Source organism: Bos indicus, chromosome 9 (genome assembly GCF_029378745.1).
Source record: "Bos indicus isolate NIAB-ARS_2022 breed Sahiwal x Tharparkar chromosome 9, NIAB-ARS_B.indTharparkar_mat_pri_1.0, whole genome shotgun sequence".
Taxonomy (NCBI): Eukaryota; Metazoa; Chordata; class Mammalia; order Artiodactyla; family Bovidae; genus Bos; species Bos indicus.
Genome location: NC_091768.1, coordinates 77,172,537 through 77,178,536, shown reverse-complemented (window position 1 = coordinate 77,178,536; position 6,000 = coordinate 77,172,537).

The following is a 6,000-nucleotide window of genomic DNA, read 5'->3' as shown; positions in this document are numbered from 1 at the left end:
AGCCTGGCATGCTGCAATCCATGAGGTCACAAAGAGTCAGACACAACTGAGCAACTGAACTGAACTGATTGTTTTTCATCAAATGTCATCTACCTGACAATGGGTCAGGGTGGCTCTGGACAGAACCTCTGAGTTCAAGGGAGGAGAGAAGATGATCTGTGAGATCCCTTCCCCTGCTAAGATTCTGCAGATGCCACTATAGCAGTCAAACTCAGAATAAATAGGAATGGAAAAAGGGGATGCAGGAAAGAAATACATCTGACAGGAAGGGCCCAATGTAAAACCACAGGTGGCTTGGCAACCTCAAAGTTGGGATCATCAGCAACTGACATTTCAGTCACTCTATATTATTACCTTCTTGTCATTAATTTTGGTATCTTGTGACTAGAGTTCTTTCAAAAGGATATATTTCCCAACTCTCCTGTGGGGAACATGAGCCAAAGGAAGTGGGACACCATGAAGTGACTGTAACCCTGGAGTTCAGCAATTCTACCCCCAGGGTTATGTTAGAGTATTCAAAGGCCAGCAGGCTTTTCCTGTTGATCCGCAGCATCAAGTAGACCACTATCCAAAACAGTATCCTAAACTGTGCTGAAAAAAGTGCTGGTGAAACAGGCACTGATAGGAGGAAGCAGAGAAACACTGCCATGCTTCAGCCGTATGGTCTTCCAGCCCCCTTGCCAGCAGGTTAGAACAGTGAAGCCTGTTCCAGGGGAATGTCATTGCTGCAGCCCTTGGTGGCCATGAAAACTCAACCCTATCCTCAATGGAGACATTTTGTATGAACAAGGCAGGACACAACTTCCATGCTCCTAGGTCACTGGTGCATTCAGCAGTGCAATAGGGAGGGACTTTGCAGAGATGAACTCAATATTATTGCAATATGCAGACTTTAGAGAAGGCACTGGCACCCCACTCCAGTACTCTTGCCTGGAAAATCCCATGGATGGAGGAGCCTGGTGGGCTGCCATCTATGGGATCGCACAGAGTCAGACACGACTGAGCGACTTCACTTTCACTTTTCACTTTCATGCATTGGAGAAGGAAATGGCAACCCACTCCAGTGTTCTTGCCTGGAGAATCCCCAGGGACGGGGGAGCCTGGTGGGCTGCCATCTATGGGGTCACAAGAGTCGGACACAACTGGAGACTTAGCAGTAAACCCAAGGGTCCCCAACTCCAAATCACTAAGTCAAACAATGTCTTTCCACCTTTTTGAGATACCTGAGGATTGTTCTGTGAGAAACTTAACTAAAAGATTCTGGATTCAGGGATATGAGGCCTAGAGGAGAACAAGATGAGGAACAAATTACATAGGGGGAAGGAGGTTAAATACATGAGTCTTCAGACTAAAAAACACATTAAGTACCCATCACAATAAATGAAAAAGGGCTCACATCAAATTTTACTACTGTGAAACTTCAGAATATCAGAGTTAAAAAGAAGATCCTAAGAGGTTCCAGAGAGAAAAACAAAAGTAGATCTCACAGAGAACCAGGAATAAAAGTTTAAGAACAATGGCTGAGAACGAAAAGACAAGGGAACAATGCCTTAAATACTCTTATAGAGATGTAAAAAAAAGTTTTATCCAAATTTTTTTTTACATTTTGTAAAAAGATTTATACCTAACCAAACTATTAAGTACGAGAGTAGCAAAAAGACATTTGAGACATAAAAAATTTCCCACAAATGCCTTCTCAGGAAGCCAAAAGACAATGTGTTTCACTAAATGAGGAAGTAAACCAAGAAAGAGGAAGAATGGAAATCAGGAAACATGAGAGAGGTAAAGGGAATTCCCAGGATGACAGCAAAGGAAGTGCTAGGACCACAGCTGTGCAGCAGACCAAGAAAGTCACCAAACCAGAACAGAGCAAGAAGTCAAGACTCTCAGGGTATTTGTATGTGGAAGTGATATCTCCCAAGAAAATATTAGGATGTATTAATATAGATTACCTGATAGATTTGATCTTGGATGACATTGCATACAGAGGTATTTTACAGAGTTCTTGTACAGTTTGGGAAGACTGAGTGCTCTTAATACTCAACAAATAAAAGAAAAGGCTATCATTAACTCCAAGAAAAACAGAAAGCTGCAAAAGAAAGGAACTATAATCATAGTGTTCTATCTGATTTAGCAGTGAGTTTTATTTCAATAATTAATAGAATATGAATTAAAAATTGATATGTAATTTTCTCAAGAAATAAGGAAAAAGAAAAGGAAAGCAGTGTAAATAATTTAATTCATCTATCATTATGGGAAAATAATAGGTAATGTCAAAAACTGATGTATGGATATCAATATAGGCATATGACACCAATATAGCCATCTTATTTACAAATGAAAAAGTAAATCACAGAAGCAATATCTGTAATAGTTCAATATTTTTACCTGGGGAGCTTTGAGAAGCATGGCAAAGTTAGAGGAAGAGGTAATGGGAAGAGCAAAAGAATATTGGTTCTTGTGATAAGCTTTCTAGCATCATTTGACTTTCAACTATTTTCTTGTTATACTTACAGAACAATGTTATTTTCAAAAAATTAATTTATTCCTTATATTTAATTTTTATTCTTCAAATATTGATTTTATAATACAGCACTGAGCTCTATTAATTTGTCTTTTTAGTTACCTACTCCAGTTCTTTGGGTCTCTATCAGGTTACAGATATATTCTTGGGAGCCCTTGGTTACTGTGTCTGTATTCATTTTAATTGTAATTAATACATGCAGGCATACTTCATTCTACTGACTTGTTTTATTGTGCTTCACAGATACTGCATTTTTTATAAATTAAAAGTCTGTGGCAACCCTACATCTAGCAAGTCTACTGGTGCCATTTTTTCTCTAATAGCATCTGCTTACTTCATGTTTCTGTGTCACTTTATTTAGGTAATTCTCCAAAAATTTCAAAGTTTTTCATTATTATTATGTTTCTTATGGTGATCTATGATTAGTAATCTTTGGTGTTATTATTGTAATTTGTTGGAACACCACAAACCACACCCATATAAGATGGGAAACTTAATGGATTAAGTGCTGCTGGTGTTCTGACTGCTCCACCAACCAGCTGTTTCCCTGTCTCTCTCTTTATCCTCAGGCATCCCTATTCCCTGACACATGATAATATTAAAATTAGGCCAAATAATAACCCTACAATGGCTTCTAAGTGAAAGGAAGAGTCATGTATTTTTCACTTTAAATCAAAAGCTAGAAATGACTACACTTAGTGAGGAAGACCTGTTGAAAGCCAAAACAGGGCAAAAGCTAAGTCTTACGCAACAAAAGTTATGAATGTAAATGTTCCTGAAGGAAATTAAAAGTGCTATTCCAATGAATATATGAATGACAAGCAAAACAGCCTTCTGGCCAATAAGGAGAAAGTTTTAGTGGTCTGGATAGAAAATCAAACCAGCCACAACATCCCCTTAAGCCAAAGTCTAATCCAGAACAAGGCTCCAACCCTATTCAATTCTATGAAGGCTGAGTGAGGTGAGGAAGCTGAAGAAGAAAAGCATGAATCTAGCACAGATTGGTTCATGAGGTTTAAGTAAAGAAGCCATCTCCGTTGTATAAAAGTACAAGGTGAAGCAGCAAGTGCTTGATGTAGAAGCTACAGCAAGTTATCCAGAAGACTTAATAAACGTAATTCATGGAGGTGGCAACACTAAAAAGTTTTTCAGTGTAGACAAAACAGTCTTATTTTGGAAGAAGATGCCATCTAAGATCTTCATAGCTAAAGAGTCAATGCTTGGCTTCAAAGCTTCAAAGGACAGGCTGACTCTCTTGTTAGAAAGAGAAGTTGAAATCAGTGTTCATTCAGCATTCCAAAAATCCTACGGTCCTTAAAAATTATGCTAAATCTACTCTGCCTATGCTCTACGAGTAGAGCAACAAAGTCTGGATGACAGCACATCTACTTACAACATCCGTTCAGTTCAGTCGCTCAGTCGTGTCCAACTCTTTGCAATCCCATGAATCGCAGCACGCCAGGCCTCCCTGTCCATCACCAACTCCTGGAGTTCACTCAGACTCACGTCCATTGAGTCAGTGATGCCATCCAGCCATCTCATCCTCTGTCATCCCCTTCTCCTCCTGCCCCCAACCCCTCCCAGCATCAGAGTCTTTTCCAATGAGTCAACTCTTCGCATGAGGTGGTCAAAGTATTGAAGTTTCAGCTTTAGCATCAATCCTTCCAAAGAACACCCAGGACTGATCTCCTTTAGAATGTACTGGTTGGATCTCCTTGCAGTCCAAGGGACTCTCAAGAGTCTTCTCCAACACCACAGTTCAAAAGCATCAATTCTTCGGCACTCAGCTTTCTTCACAGTCCAACTCTCACATCCATACATGACCACTAGAAAAACCATAGCCTTGACTAGACAGACCTTTGTTGGCAAAGTAATGTCTCTGCTATGCTATCTAGGTTGGTCATAACTTTCCAAGGAGTAAGCGTCTTTTAATTTCATGGCTGCAACCACCATCTGTAGTGATTTTGGAGCCCCCCAAAATAAAGTCTGACACTGTTTCCATTGTTTCCCCATCTATTATTTCCCATGAAGTGATGGGACCAGATGCCATGATCTTCGTTTTCTGAATGTTGAGCTTTAAGCCAACTTCTTCACTCTCCTCTTTCACCTTCATCAAGAGGCTTTTTAGTTCCTCTTCACTTTCTGCCATAAGAGTGGTGTCATCTGCATATCTGAGGTTGTTGATATTTCTCCCAGCAATCTTGATTCCAGCTTGCGCTTCTTCCAGCCCAGCGTTTACTGAATATTTTAAGCCAACTGTTGAGACCTACTGCCCAGAAAAACAGATTCCTTTCAAAAGATGGTTGTTTGTTGACAAAGCACCTGGTCATCCAAGTGTTCTGATGGAGATACACTATGAGATTAGTGTTGTTATCATGCCAGCTAACACAATTTCATTCTTTAGCCTACAGATCAAGGAATAATTTCAACTTTTAAGTCTTATCATTCAAGAAATACATTTTTAAGGCAATAGTTGCTATAGATAGTGATTCCTCTGATGGATCTGGGCAAAGTAAATTGAAAAATTTCTGGAAAGGATTCACCATTCTAGATGCATTTAAGAACATGAAGTGAAGACGTGAAGTGAAGTCGCTCAGTCATGTCCGACTCTTTGCGACCCCATGGACTGTAGCCTACCAGGCTCCTCTGTCCATGGCATTTTCCAGGTAATAGTACTGGAGTGGATTGCCATTTCCTTCTCCAGGTGATCTTCCCAACCCAAGGATCAAACCCGGGTCTCCCGCATTGTAGACAGACGCTTTACCATCTGAGCCACCAGGGAAGTCCTAAGAACATGAGAAGAGGTCAAAATATCAACATTCATGGGAGTTTGGAAGAAGTTGATTCCAGACCTCATGGATGACTTTGAGGGACTGAAGACTTCCATGGAGGAAGTAGCTGCAGAGGTGAAACAGAATTAAAAATGAAGCCTAAAGATGTGACTAAATTGCTGCAATCTCATGACAAAACCCTTAACAGACAAAGAATTTCTTCTTATGCATGAGCAAAGAAAAGTGGTCTCTTGGGATGGAATCTACTGCTGATGAAAATTCTGTGAAAACTGTTGAAATAACAGCAAATAATTTAGAATTTTATATAAATTTAGTTCATAAAACAGCAGCAGGCTTGGAAGGAAAGACTAATTTTGAAAGGAGCTCTACTGTGGGTAAGATGCTATCAAATAGGACTGCATGCTACAGAGAAATCACTTGTCAAAGGAAGAGCTAATCAATGTGGCAAACTTCACTGTTGTCTTATTTTAAGAAATTACCACAGCCAGCCATCCTTGAGCAACCACAATTCTGATAAGTCAGCAGCCAATCCTGAGGCAAGACTCTATCTCAGCAAAAATATTACAACTCACTGAAGGCTCATATGATGGCAAGCATTTTTTAGCAAAATAGTATTTTTTTAATTAAGCTATGTACATTTTTTAAGATAATGCTATTGCACACTTAATAGAGTATAGAACAATG